The sequence below is a fragment of the Akebia trifoliata genome, chromosome 10 (assembly GCF_017979445.1).
Source record: "Akebia trifoliata isolate Shusen 1 chromosome 10, ASM1797944v1, whole genome shotgun sequence".
Classification (NCBI taxonomy): domain Eukaryota; kingdom Viridiplantae; phylum Streptophyta; class Magnoliopsida; order Ranunculales; family Lardizabalaceae; genus Akebia; species Akebia trifoliata.
Window position 1 is genome coordinate 8432916 of NC_141384.1, and position 15176 is coordinate 8448091.

The 15176-nt window shown below is 33.9% G+C and overlaps 1 long non-coding RNA gene and 2 other non-coding genes across 5 annotated transcripts; 2 read left to right on the forward strand and 1 right to left on the reverse strand.

Moving 5' to 3' along the window:
• Nucleotides 1–6578: 6578 nt before the first annotated feature.
• Nucleotides 6579–6651, reverse strand: TRNAR-ACG (transfer RNA arginine (anticodon ACG)). The gene has a single exon. It is a non-coding gene; the product is annotated as a tRNA-Arg (tRNA).
• A 2373-nt stretch (nt 6652–9024) lies between these two features.
• Nucleotides 9025–14899, forward strand: LOC147393063 (uncharacterized). Of its 3 annotated transcripts, none has more exons than XR_015182390.1 (3): nt 9025–9292; nt 12328–12503; nt 12607–14899. It is a non-coding gene; the product is annotated as an uncharacterized LOC147393063 (long non-coding RNA). The 3 variants fall into 3 exon arrangements; XR_015182391.1 differs by having other exon boundaries at nt 9025–9288; XR_015182389.1 differs by lacking the exon at nt 9025–9292 and having other exon boundaries at nt 9313–12503.
• Nucleotides 11538–11627, forward strand: LOC147393064 (small nucleolar RNA SNORD96 family). Its single transcript, XR_015182461.1, has one exon. It is a non-coding gene; the product is annotated as a small nucleolar RNA SNORD96 family (small nucleolar RNA).
• Nucleotides 14900–15176: the final 277 nt, after the last annotated feature.

The window sequence follows — 15176 nt, forward strand, 5'->3', positions numbered from 1 at the left end:
TCAAACTTAGCTTCGAGCTGGTCCCAAACATCCACCTTGTGTTTTGGGATTTAGTTGTCAATTTGGAAAATGAATCCCGTAGAGAAAACCTCTGAATCTTTCTGAATGTGTGAGATGTTATCGATGCATTTGTTACTTAGGATCTTGTTTGTTGGTTTTTGGGGGCGGTGGTAATCCCAAGAAATCAATGGCAATTCAGGGTTTTCTCCTATTACTGATTATCCTATTAGGTGTCTGCGACGGGGATTGTAAGGTCAAAGTGGAACCTTGAAATCAATGCAAGTCTCTTAGTTTTTTGGACATCCAACATGCCTTTTCTCCAAGCAAGGATGATCACCTATAGATCACCTTAAGCCAGTCCTGGCCTGATATAGAGAGTGATCATGATATGGCCTTATTGGTTTGGCATTGGGGAGAGAGGGGGCAAGTGCTCTCCTTAAAAGAGTGCTTGCCCAAATGGGATGTGATCTCATAATGTTCCAATAACATGTTTACGATAGAGAAAACATTATTTTCCAATTTCTAAGCTACTAAAAAGATGATTTTTCCACACTTGTGTATGGAGGAAAACAGCAACGAATTTAAAACATAAATTAAAATGTACATGATCCACTTAAAAATCTAAAATTTAAATTTTTGATAAATTTTTTTCTCGATTAGTTTCAAATAAATATTCTCCCTAACTAGATGATATATTAATTAAACTAAAAATTTATTAGCTAAATTATTAAAAAAAATCTAAAGTTGTCACGTGTAACATTCATCCACAATGAATCAAAGAAAATTTTCAAGTTTTTAATGTGATGGCCATAAACAAAATCTCAAATTTTTTTTATAGGTATGGGATTTAATCAAAAGAATAACTCACCTTTAGATTAATTCAAAACTAAAAAAATTCATCATCGTTGTTGAACGAAATAAAATTACAAATCTTAAAGGTTTACCCTTAGCCCTAGCTAGGATTTTAGCCAACAATCTCAATAGAAAATCGATTAAAATTAGTGAATCAAAAACCTAGATAAATAAATTAAAAGGAAATTAGAGAGGGCACTACAGAGGAAAATAGATTGGAGAACTCTAAAAACCAAATAGAAAAATTATAACAAGAGATAAAATAGAAATAAATAAAAAAAAAGTAGGTGAAAAAATTTGGATTTGGGGGGAAAGAGATAGAGAAATATAAATAAAATGATATGAGAGATGTAGGGAATCTTTTAGACTTAGACAAAATAGAAGAAGAGATGCTTCGTTGTATGTAGGAAACAAAACTCTTTTGGAAACTTTTTTATTTTTTTATTTGTTAGTCGTTCTTTGTATTTGTCACATATTGTTCCTCCACCCTTTTGCAAATCTTCTTTCCTTAAAATTCCATCTCTTACCATTCTTTTGTACCTTGAACCTTGCACATCTACAAAACTAAAGCTTAATAGTCACCATAAATTGGGGGTAAAAATTAGTAATTTATAGGTGGCATGGATCGAAGGACCATTTGAAGCTTTGCCGAGGACCTCATTTGGCCCAATCGATTGCCATGTTGGTCCTAGTGCACCGTATCCCTCTAGATTTTGTGGTATAGCTTAGGTTTGGAAAAATAATTATTATAAATATTGTGTGGGTTAGATCCAAGACCTTGAAAAGTGTTGTTTTTTCACTTTACATTTTATTTTGGAGTTCATAAATTTAATGCTCTACACCCATGTGACATCCGATTATGTTTTTTGGTGTCCCATAGACATTTGGTTCATACAATTAGGTGATCTATTTGTCCATATAACCCAATGTCATTATATATAAGAAGAGAAATGACACTAACGTCCATACAATGAAAAATAAATACATAGAAGCCTATTTACATTAAAGGCCCAATTACATAGATACACTTCTAATATAAACTTCTTTATAGACTCGCTATGGTTAACTATAATCGTGAGCAACCTATGTAATCATACTAACCTTATACTTGCTTAGTTTTGTAGGGTCAAGGATGGATTAATCAATTTTGTGCTAAAAGTAGTTTATAAATAGTTGGGTATGAGTTGTTTCAGAGAAGGAATTTTATTTTGGTTATAAAATTGAGGTTTGCGTTTCGTAGGGAGCTTTTTTTGGTTTGTTTTCTAACAAAACTCGAGATTTTTAGGTTTTCTTTGTTTGAGTTGCTATAGCAAGGTATCACTTACTCTTCTTATTTGTTGATTTCCTATTGTACTTAGATTGATTTCAGCAACTCCTTTAATTTCATTCTTTCTTGTGAATAATTTTTTTTAACCCTAGACCCCTAGATTTGTAGTAACACAAGTCATTTAGGATTTGGTTATAGAGGAAAACACTAAATACCCTACAACTTTCCTAAAAGATTTTGCGTCAGATGGATTCTACTAGGGGTGCAACTTGGTCTGGTTCAAACCGAGAACCTAACCAAACCAATAGGGTTGGGGTGGTTTGGTTCGGTTTGGAACAAATTGCGGTTTGGTTCCGGGTGGAAAACAAATCAATTTGGTTATGTTCTTGGATCATGCTTGTATAGAACCGAACACTTACAAAATAAATAAATAAATAAATATATATATAATAATTATTATGAATTATTTTAGGAGTTAGGACATAGATTAATGATCTTTTATAGATAAACTAATGACTTTTTATGGATAGATTAGTGATTCTACTAGGGGTGCAACTTGGTTTGGTTCAAACCGAGAACCTAACCAAACCAATAGGGTTGGGGTGGTTTGGTTCGGTTTGGAACAAATTGCGGTTTGGTTCCGGGTGGAAAACCAATCAATTTGGTTATGTTCTTGGATCATGCTTGTATAGAACCGAACACTTACAAAATAAATAAATAAATAAATATATATATATATATATATATATGTATATAATAATTATTATGAATTATTTTAGGAGTTAGGACATAGATTAATGATCTTTTATAGATAAACTAATGACTTTTTATGGATAGATTAGTGATTTATTGTATGAAATTTTCTGTTTATTATATATTTATTTTTTTATTAAGAAATGTTACTTACAATTTATAGAATATAGGCAACCCATAAAACCAAACCAACTTTAGTTTGGTTCGGGCCGATTTGGTTCCAATAGGATTTGGTTCAATTCTGGTTCTTATTTAGTGGAACCGACCTATGTCAGTTCGGTTCCAATTTAACCTCAAACTGAACAAACCAAACCAAGTTGCACCCCTAGATTCTACCACTGTTTTGAAAGTATTTTGTTTCAATATTTGCAAACCATTATTTAATTCTTCTTGTTTATGAGAATTAATTCTTGTTGTTTATGTGTGTGTTTCCATGGCATGGTTAGACAGATGAAGTCATTTTTCAGCCATCTACGATTAGTTTGATCAAATAAAGAAGGATATATTTTTTCGCAAAATCCTACCCTAATACTCTATCTATTTAAATTTTATTTGATAATTAATATATATGTTCTGCACTTCTTTCATTTTGTTTTATGTTGTGAACATAGTTTTCATCCCTAGCCTTAATTTGCATTAATACAAATCATTATGGGTTCAGTTACAGAGGAAAACACTAAATGCTTAGAAATTTCTTGAGTGCTCTGCTTAATTTTTTGAAATTTCTTTGATTTAGTGTCTATAAACTATTATTTAATTCTACTTAATGTATCGTCCTGATTATCCTATTTTATAATTATTAATATTGATTATTGATTATTTATTAATTATTATTTGTATATTTGCTTATTTGTGGTACCTAGATAAAGTCATTTTCAGCATTTTACATTTAGTTTAATAAAATAAAGAAGTTTTTGTTTTTTTGCAAAATCCTACCTTAATGTCTATTGAAAAATTATTTTAAGATTAATGTATATTTGAAACAACTCCTTTCATTTTAATATCTCTTGTGAATAATTTTTCCATACCTAGACCCTAGATTTGTATTAATAGAAGACATTCACGGTTTGATAACAGAGGAGAATTCTAAATGCCTAAAATTTTCCTAAAAGGTTTTGTCTAATGTTTTGAAATTTATTTTTTTCAGTATTATGAACAAGTTTTTAATTCTACTTAATGTTTTGTCTTGATTCTTTTACTCTATAATCATTACTTCTGTGTGTATGTGTTTTGATCAAATAAAGAACTGTTTCTTCTTCCTTTTAAGTATATGTATATTATCATTATATCTATTGCGACGCACTAGAAACACTACTACGTGAATATACCCAAAAATCAACGGCCCAAAACTGTCAAATTATGTAAAGATTCGTCAGCCTCGACCCTCGAATTGCGCCTTGTCGAAAAAAAATTCGACGGTTAAAAACCATAGAATTTCATTAATTCGATGGCTCAAAACCGTCAAATCTGGGATTTTAACACAATTTTGATGGCTAAAGGTCATTGAATCTGGGATTTGTAGCATATTTTCGACGGTTTGAGACTGTCGAATTATTTTAAAGCCCAATCAACATACTTTTTTACATGCCCAAATGCTTTTGTCTTCAACCTATACTTGTGAAAAAAATTACATTGATATCCATATCCCATCCACTTACATCCACATTCACCCTCCCATCCCATCCACATCTACCATCCCATCCCATCCACTTACATCCACATTCACATTCACATCCCATCCACTCTCAGCCCCATCCATTCACATCCCATCCACACCAATTAACATTCAATTCATAGTATCAAAGAATAATAAGATTAAAAAAAAAAAAAATGAGTTAACATGTTACAAACAAAAATTACTTATGTAAGTAATAGAAGTCAAAGTTATATGTGAAAATGTGTTATAGAAATACACATTTTACTCACCATAACAAACCCACTCTATTTTTATTCTTGAATGAATCCTACACTACATAAAACAAGTACTTTATTTAATCCGACTAATGGCTCACAACTTGAACTAGCCAGGAAACCTTGTCTACAAAAAAAGGAGACATAGATGTTTGTCAGGATTTTACTATAGAACACACAAACTTCTATATAAATAATAACATGAAGATTGAAATTACAAGCTATGTTTGAAAACAGGAGTTATATTCACCTGATCACATGTGCACAGATGTGAACCAAAGCCATGCATGCACCTCACCTGGTGGGATTGTAATTCTTTCTAGTTGGCATTACAAAGATGACTAGTGTAGCAGTTTGTGAGATATTCAACATTTGTTCTGCAATCTTAACTTACAATCTTTGGTTATTAGCTTTTGAGTACTACAATAGCTTCAACTGCACCTATCAGACATCTTAAACTCCGGAAGCATTCAAAGTTCTCACTATTAATAACCCCCAGGACCCACAATGATACCTTGATAGTGGCGCTACTATAGTAGCTACTCACTATTAACCCTACAGCACAATTTGTGACCTACCAACACATTGAAAGAGTCAACCACTTTTCCTTGCTTAATTGATTCCACAAGAAATCTAATTACCTCTTTGAATTTTCTCATAGAAACCATGAATTGCAAAAAAAATTTGAGAGAAATGAAACCAACCCAAGTTCACAGAACCTTTATTTATTTATCTATGCATCCTTTAAATCGCATACCTGGTAACCATACATGTCCTGTTGGACTCCAAACCCTCTTAACAACAACACCAAGGACCAATTTTCCTCAAACAAACAAAAACCCATAAATAATCAATAAAAAACAACCCACAAACAAGAAGAAATTAAACACAACTGAAGTTTTGATTTGTCAATTTAATAATTAAAATCTAAAATATGCCTGGTCGATTTAAAGTTGAACAAATCCTTAGTATCGAAGACAACTACGTAAAGATTTAAAAACTAAAAGCAACCAATAGCATCTCAGTGAAAGTGCAGCTTAATGGTAATCAAAACCAGGTTTAACATGTTAGCAACCAAACATATCTATGTTAAGTCTAAACTAGTGTGAAAATAACAACTATAAAATTTTGCTGATCAAACATACATGAATCTATAATGGCCACCTCCTCAAAGAACAAATCCTACTTAACTCGTTTCCATTGCTTATAAGGAAAACAAAAATGCATCAATAAAAACAATACAAATTAACAAACATTTGAAACAGAGTATATAAATTAATAATTAGATTAATACTTACCATTTCTTCTACCTTTTTCGCTATACCCTTTCTACCGGTTGTGTGTGGACTTTTATTTTTCTTACGAAGCTTTTTCATTTTGTCACACTTTGTCGATAAGTTTGTCAAATTATCCCCAATGCATTGCCCCATAAAATTGAATTCCAGATGGAGGCGTGAATCAGATGATGAATGTGGTTTGCTTACAGGCACCAAACCAAAACCAGCACCAGCACTAGCACAGGCACCCGAACCCACCACGGCTCTTGGAAAGAACAAATTCTCATTGGCAAAGTGGTTTGGTTTCAGTTCCAAGTGAAGAGTGTGGCATCTCAGCATTTTGTTCATGGTAGCAAATCTCATGAACGTGAGTTTTCTACTAAAACTGATTGTTGGGTTTAGGTATTTGGCAATATTTCTTGTATTTTTTTTTTAAATCCAGTTGAAATAAAATAAGACTGTAAATATATATTTTTTTGTTTTGAAAAATTAAATAACTTCCCTCTATAAAAAATCATTGACTCCATTGGGGATCGAACCCAGAATCTCTGGTTTCGTAGACCAGCGCCTTATCCATTGGGTCATGGAGTCATGATGGATTTCTTGGCATTTTTTATTTATTTGATGTTCATGTGTATTATAAAAAGAGAATTTACATGTTTCCCAAACCATTTCTTCAATTATAAACACTAATATATAAAAATTAAGATACACCAACTATCTTTACCTTTAAGACTTTTGTTGTAGGGTTATTGAAACACTAGACAAGAAAACTTAATAGAGAGAAATAGGGAGAGGCCATTTGTAGTCGAAGCATTCTTGTTCAATTTATTTGATGGGATGAGAATGAAAAGTCATTTTGAGACCTTTACTTCTAATAGTGAAGCTATTAGAAACAGATCTACTAGCATGTGTTAAGTATACGATAGGCTACAAGATGTTGATTGTATTTCGTAACTTGTTCTTCAATACCTAACTTTAGGTGGGGCCTTGTTTAGGGGCAGAGCTAGTAAGGAGCCACTGGGGGCAATTACCCCCACAGAACTTTGAGATACCCTTGTATTTTCAACTATTACATGTCCCATTTGCCCCCCACCCAGTCACCCACCCAATTACCTCTTGATTGGGTCTTCTGTCATAGACTAATTGGAAATGACCTAAATATCATTTTCTTTAACTTCTAACAAAAAATCTCTTAATTTCTCCCCCAAACCATCATTTTCAAACTCTTCAACTGTACCATTAACTATAGTTTGCCCCCACTATAAGAAAATCTTGGCTCCGACTCTAGCCTTGGCCCATCAGAGGTATCAATTGATATACTAACAATAGAGTTGAACCAACTTGAATTGAATTTATAGCCACCCCCCCCCCCCCCCCCCCTAAGAAAAAAAATCAAGAGTAACTCTCTGTCTCAAACTTTTTGAACCAATGGGATACAATTAAAATAACAAAGATTAACCATCCACAATCACAGCAGTTTATTTGATTTGGAAATTGGTGTGAAATGTAAAAGTTGAAGAGATTATGCCAAACATTTATTGGTTATTAAGCCGGAAAGATTATGCCACATGTTGGAAATTGGAGAATTGGTATCCTGGCCTCTTAGAGCACTCGAATAATCCTTGAGCCACGTGCAATCCCCTTCCCCAAACAGTAAAGTGTTCTCATTTCTCTCTTCAGGGCTTCTTACATTTTCCCTCATCTGTCAATCTAATATGCATGCATATAATTCGTGGGGTGGTTTTATAAAATTACCTCTTATTAAATGGGCCTAAGTCCCAACTAATCATTGATTCCAAGTGAGACAATTGGGGATGTGTGGCATAAGATCTAGTAATGACAAACAAGAAGAACGCGGGCCATAGTTTCATGGGTAATTCTCCAATAGATGATCCATATAAACAAACAAATCTCCAACCATTACATAAAAGGAAAAAATTATTAAAAAGTTAGTTAAAAAAGAATTATCATTAAAGACCAAAACCCAAGTGGGTTCATTTATCAACTGTCCCTCAAACGGAAGACTTATCGCTAGAGATAGTGTAGAACAACATCTTGAAGATGCTTGCAAGCCTAAGGTGCTAATATAGTATCTAAGAATCCAAAAACAGAAAGGTTGCCTTCCGTTTGAGGTTATACCAACAGATTATGGAGATTTCTAGCTAATGTTGGAAGAGCTCATACAAAGTTTGCTGATAACATTCATATCAGAATTGGGTATGACTGACCTAACCACAATAAGACTAAAACATAGCCAAGAAGTAAAATTTAAAACATTTAAGCACAAAAGATGAATGATCTTCCATCTTTTTCTCACCAATATAAACAAAACAAAGTCTTAAAGTAAGCTTGAAACTATCAACACATTAACAATAAAATCCCTGAATTATGAAGTCAAACTTTCAATCTCATCAAATCAAGACACCTAAATTGGGCTACAAGAATTTAGCAGTTGACAATAAATCAACATCTTAGAATTATAATCCATTTCAATAGATCCTATAGCAGAAGCAAAGATCGTGATTGATCTTAACTAGCATAAACATTAACGGATAATAGGAAAATAGGTTCTAAACAGTGATGATGATTAAAGCTTCTGACATGGTTGTGCATCAAAATAAAAGAATAAAGAGAACCTTCACAAGATCCAATAGCCAAGTGTAATCTAATAACGAAGTGTAGTGCTGTCATGGAACATCGTTCATGTATTATTTATGTTTAAATGGATTTTTTATTTAGAGCTTGAGATAGTCGCACATAGCAATCTCCTCTTGCAGGGGATTGCCACGTGTCTTTTTTAGCAACTCATTCAGAAATAAGCATACCTGGATCAAGATTATTACTCGATTATTTGTGGTATCCCTCATTAAAGAGGGTTGTCACCTTAGCGAATCCAGATTACACTACGTCACAAACATTAAAAAACGACTAAATATAGCGGAAAAAACGACGAACTAAACAGTATTTGTGCTGAAATTTCGAACTTTCGATGTTCTCCTCGTCAATTTGAAGTTTCGAATTTTCGATCTCCTCTCACATTTTCCTCTTCAGCAAGTTTTCATTCTCATCGAAAGAGTTACGAAATTAGGCGAGGTTTGGCACCATCTTCTCTAGCACAAACGTTCTAGGTAGTTCTCTTTCTCTCTCCAGCACACATGTCTTCATTTCATTAATCGTGCAATCCAACAATTTGAGACTACACATTGAAGATCTGAGTGTGGGAAGGTTGGTAAGTTTCGTTTTTCAATTTCATTTCTGATTCGTTCTGTTTCGTACATTTAGGTTTTCATGAGTTTGGATTGATTTGTTTATTTGTGTTTAGGTTTTTGAGATCTTTCACAATTTCTTTTTTCTTGTTGAATCTGTTAAGTTGTTGCTTATTTGTAAAAATTCGTTCACTGAAGTATTTCTTTTTAGTTTATTTGGATGATCTCTAGAAGTAGAAAACACTATTTAGAGTGAGAAGGAGGTGGATAAATCTTTAAAGATTGTTTGTGATATTGGTTTTGTCTAAATTCCAATTGTAACCTTTTGTTATATTTCAAAAAGAACAAAAGATGCAAAAAAAACTACAAGATTATTATAATTTAATCTTCTTTGCTTGTCATTGTTGTTTAGTAGATGTAGTCTATGATGATCACAATCACATATCTTGTTGTTGAGTGCCTTCTTGTTTTGCTGAATATTTTCATTTGGAAAGTAGAGTTCCAATCTAGTACTATATATATATATATATGATAAGTATAAATTTTATTAATTGAAGAGAAGAATGTACAAGTAGGCAATCGAGATGATCGACCTAAAGAACAAGGAGAAACAAAAGACAAGAAGCTACCCCAAGCACATAGACTCCCCATCTACTAAATAATTGATTAGGCATTGCAGAAGCTTTGCCCATGTCTGAAGGACCTCAATCGCTTACACTTTTGGTTACATTGCTATTAAAATATTTTCAACAAACATAGCATCTGCCAAAGTCAGTCTGTATGGTTTGTTCATGACTTGCTTGGATTATTTCCATTATAAATAGAATTATTATTTTCACAATTTAATAGTATATGCGTATGCAATTCATCACCAAGAAGAGGTAGAAGCTTATAGAGTTAGCAATCTTAGCTAGAAGGATGACTAGCCAATGGGATCAAAGTAATATTAATGGTAAAGAGATTTTTTTTGTGCATAATCTGATTTGTTTCTGGAAATTGGCTCAAAACATGAACGGACAACACAATAGATTAGTAATGGACACTGTAGAATCAGATCGTCAAGTACTTGCATATTTGTATGGGATCAAAGTAATATCTTCTCTTATTTTTCGATGCAGTATGGTTCCATTTGGATGAATGCCAGACGGGAGAGACCCAAAACATGTGCCTAATTTTTTTTTATATAAATCATATATATCCTTTGTAATAATTTTCATAACTATATATATGTGCTTTTCTTTAAGTTACACGCGCACACACATCATTTGTGTTGATGGTCCTCCCTTGTTGGAGCTAGACCACCATATGTACGGTCTCATATTTCCTTGCCTTGTGAAGCAGCATTGTTGCCATTACCTCTTGGGATTGGCCATGAGACACACATTTGTTTGAAACTCAATTCCATAATTTGTGTATCATTCTCTTTTTATGAATTAATTCCATAAAGCATGTCTTTCAAGTTCCTGAAGATATAATTTTTTATTAGTAGATTCCACTATTCTAGCACAGGACTCACAAAAATTGGTCAGTTGTGGTTCTTATTGCACAACAGATATTCTGCAATATTTCTACCCTTGGCCTTGAAATGTTTATTTCTCATTCCATCTAGCTTGCTATCCATTCTACACTGTTCCTGTTCTTTTTGCAAACTATTTCTTCCAATTCTAATATGTTTTCTATTTCCAGTCCCCTGCTCACTTGAGGTTTAATTTCTTATCAAAATACTGTTTTGGTTGTCATCTTAGCTTCTCGTGTAAATGAATGTTACATTGTGAGGAAAATCCAAGAAGGTTTCTATGTCATCTCACTTCTCATGCTCTTGACCATTTTGACAATTATCCTGCCAGGATTCAGTTAAGTTAATTTGGACAATTTTGGGAAAATGTTCTAAAAAATTGTGAACATTTTTTAGTAAACATAGTACTGATGTTTTTGGGTTTCTTATCAAAACCCATTACCTGCAATCCTGTAAAAAACCTATCAGTAAACCTTGTATTCGTTTACATTTTTTTTTTTTTCGTTTTCATTTTAGTTGAGTAACTTTGATTTTACATTTTCAGTTGTACCAATAGCCTTTTTATTTATAATTATAATTATATATGCCTCTTGAGGGAATATTTTTTTCCTTCCTAGTGTCTTTCTTGCATGAATTTCCCTACAGCTTGGACCTGTTTGATAAATTACTTGCTTTTCAAACCTGTGCTGTGTAGTTTTTATCTGCAACATATTTTCCACTTATTGTGTGTTTTTTTTTTTTTTTTGCATGGAGGGCCTATGATGACATCAATAATTTTCATACCATCTTTCGGGACTGAATGGCTATTATGTCTTGTTGTCAATTCTGCAATTCTGAGGCGTATAGTTGCACTCTAAATTTTCCACTAAACAAAAAGTGTATTATTTCAGTTAGAAAAATTTCTCTTTTTTATCAGACATAGAATGACTTTTTCTAAAATGACCCTTCTTTGCTTCCCTTTAATTTTTTGTGGTATATTAATGTGCCGCTTGTAGTTTTGAAATGTTTGTCTGTAATTGCTTCCTTACGAAGCAAGTGATTGCTCCACTTTTTTAGTATACCAATGTCATTACTCCTTTTTTTTTTCCCTGGTGGTCTCCTAAACATCTTGAACAGTATTGCACCCTTATCTTCTTTTGAATGTCCAAGAGGTAAGATCGTTGAGTGGTAATAACCATAGGCTTGGGTTAAAAGTCCTCCTACAGTTGCATACTCTTACAAAAATATACCTACTAAGATGCTCATTGGGCATTAATTTTTTTTGGTGTCCTTCGTAATCCAAATTGGTATTACAGCCCCAAATTATATTTCCCAAATGGGTTGGAGCACATTGTTGTCTGACTTATTTTTTGGGGTGTGTTTAAGGAATTAAATTTCATTATACAATATTGTAGTGACTTGTCAAATCTTTTGTTGCTGTTCTATCTAATTAGTTTTTAGACTGAGTTGTCAAATGCTACATATTGGTTTTGTCTTCTCAACCCATCCAACCTTTAGAGGCAGGGCAGTCTGATGAGTGCTTGTCACTCTGTTATGTTGCAGATCTTATTGAAAAACAAAGTAATAAAGGGAAGCAACTAGAGGCTGTTAAGTTTGCCTATGCATTTGATCTTGTTGACAAGTTCCCCCCAGTACCCCTTTTAAAAGCCCACTTGAAGCAATCCAAGAAGGTTGCCATTGAAATCCGCAGTAAGGGAAATCATTCAGTACAGTCCCAGGTACGTTTAGATACATTCCTTGTGTCAGATGCATCATTTTGAATTCATATTAATTCATAGTCAGCATTCATTGCATACGTTGTGCTATACACTTGCCAAACAGAACGAGGCTACGACTAAGGAGCTTGCTTCATTAAGAACCATAATCAAATGCATCGAAGAGCATGATCTTGAATCACAATACCCACGAGATGGCCTCAAGAAATATGTTGGACAGTTGGAGAAGCAGAAGGCGGATAGAGAACGTCCTGCTTCTGGCCCTGGACCCGTTCCCAAGAAGCAGCAGCAGCAACATTCTAGAAACAAGCGTCACAGGCATCTGTGTCCATGCCCATAGCTAGTGCTACTGCTACTACTACAACTTCTGTTGCTCCATTTTCTTATGCTCATTTGCAGCCTGAGGGCTTCTTACAGGATGGTGTAGTTATGCATCCATAAATGATGAGTTCATCATCATTCCAGTGTCAATTGGTTGGCAGTGCTCCTGCTCCTGCTTTGGCTCCGGCTACTGCTAGTTCTCACTACTTGAATTCAGCAGTTGGGTCATATGGCCCTGGTGCTACTAGTAATCGTTTCGAGTTACGGTGTGGATCCAAGCCCATCTAGGTCACACCTGTACTCTTCAGAGTCTCTCATGACTTCTGGTCTGTACGACAGGTTAATATGTAATCTGTCTTTGAGGTCGCAATTTTTCTAATATGCATAGGTTGGATCTACGTAGATCCAGATGTTCCAGTTGTAATGAATTCATTTTGAACTATAACCCACTTATTATTTTAGTAATGAACCTTGATTTTAGTTGTAACTATTTGGATTAAAATCAATATCGGGAAAACGGAGTATTTTTCTGATCAATGCAATTTTCCATTTTTCTCACGTGAAAAATATTAAAAACGACAAACAATGGCTGTCATTAAAAAAAGTCTGTCAAAAATACGGATAATAACCGTCATTTATAAGTTGTATGTTAAAGTTTGAAATTGACACAAAACGACGGTCTTCACCCCTCGCTTATAAGATGCATGTTAAGTTTGAAATCGACATAAAAACGACGGTCTTCATCCATCGTTTATTGCTACATGGAAAAACCGTCGTTTTTAACGACATTTTGTTGACAGATGATATCCGTCGTTTTTGAAAAACAATTTCATTTTTTACAACTGCCCTTGCGACGGTGAGAACCGTCGTTTTTCTTTAAAAATGACGATTTTGGGCTGTCGTTTTAGTTGAAATATGACGTAGTGTTAGGATCTGACATAGCACCTATTTAATGCTTCAGAACACTAATTAGTTTGACTCCAAGGTAAATAGACCTATTGGCCCAAAATTTCAGTACTCTTTCATCAACTCAGCCACAAAATTCTGGCTTTCCAAGGTGATCGTTGAATGTTGGTCCTTGATCTTCAGAACTTGACGCAGTCATGTACACAAATGGTGATTAATAAACAATGATTGACAATCTCAGGTAAAAGATATGACTCAATAAAAAATGATCAGGTGATAGGAGTCTAGATGACTTCTACTGCGGTACAACAATTTGCCACGCATATGGTCAAAAAGGCGCCTTGGTGCAAATTTAGGAACCGCACACAAAACCTCTAGTAACACTTTCACAACTGGGAAAAAAGGCACCTTAGTGGAAGTTTTGGAATAGCAAAAATCATGCAGCTTTGTAGAAAAGGCTTGAGAAGTTGAAAGATGCAATTAAATAGAGAGTAGATTGAAAATAAACCACTCATCCCCCAAGCCCAAACTCTCTTACCCTCTAAAAAAGAGGAAATATTTGCATCATTAAGCAAGCAATAAGGATAGATACAGTGTCCAACACCTAATCATTGAGTTCCCTTACCAACCCAAATTCTAAGAGATCCCCTCACTTCCCCCATCCAAATGTTCAAAAGAGAAACTGGATTAAAGTTTATTCACTCTCAAAACCAGAACAAAGTGGGGGAAATCCTGGTTTCACCGGACCATCATCAAGAATTATAAAGAGATCTTTACCAGGCTACACCCTCTTGCATAATGACTTCCTAATCCCCACAACATGACCTTGGCCAAAACCCAACTCAACACTTACAAGAAGGATGTCAAAATATCATTTGCTCCAATTAGTACCTTTCTCAACCAACATACCTACTAAATATTTTTGACCATGCACGATGTAACTCAAGGGGGAAAAGCCAATGGATCCACTAATCACAAGGAAACTAAGATGCACAATATATTCATGAATATCACAGCCAACATGTTTCAATTCTCGATCATGGAAACTAAAATTATAAATAATATATCACAAAATTAAACTAGAATTTCATTTTTGTAAGGAGTCCAACGTGTGTTAGTTTAAAAATTAGAAGAAGTTAAGGTCCAAATTCTGGAAAAAAAACATTAAAACACAATAAAAGGTTGAGGCAGAATTTAGACCATTAAAGTTCAATTTAGCATTTTACAAATAAAACAAATGAAGCGCATGAGTAAGAGGGTTTTAAGTCCATTACAAGGCTCCCGTCAAACATCAACAGAGGAACAAACAACCTACACAGTTTAATTAATTAGCAAACCAAGCTTAACTTATATCAGGAATCCCAACACCACTACTTATAATTAATTTGAAAATGGCAATAACACAAGCAATACATAGAGATCTAAAGTGGTTTTTTAAGGTTTTTGAGA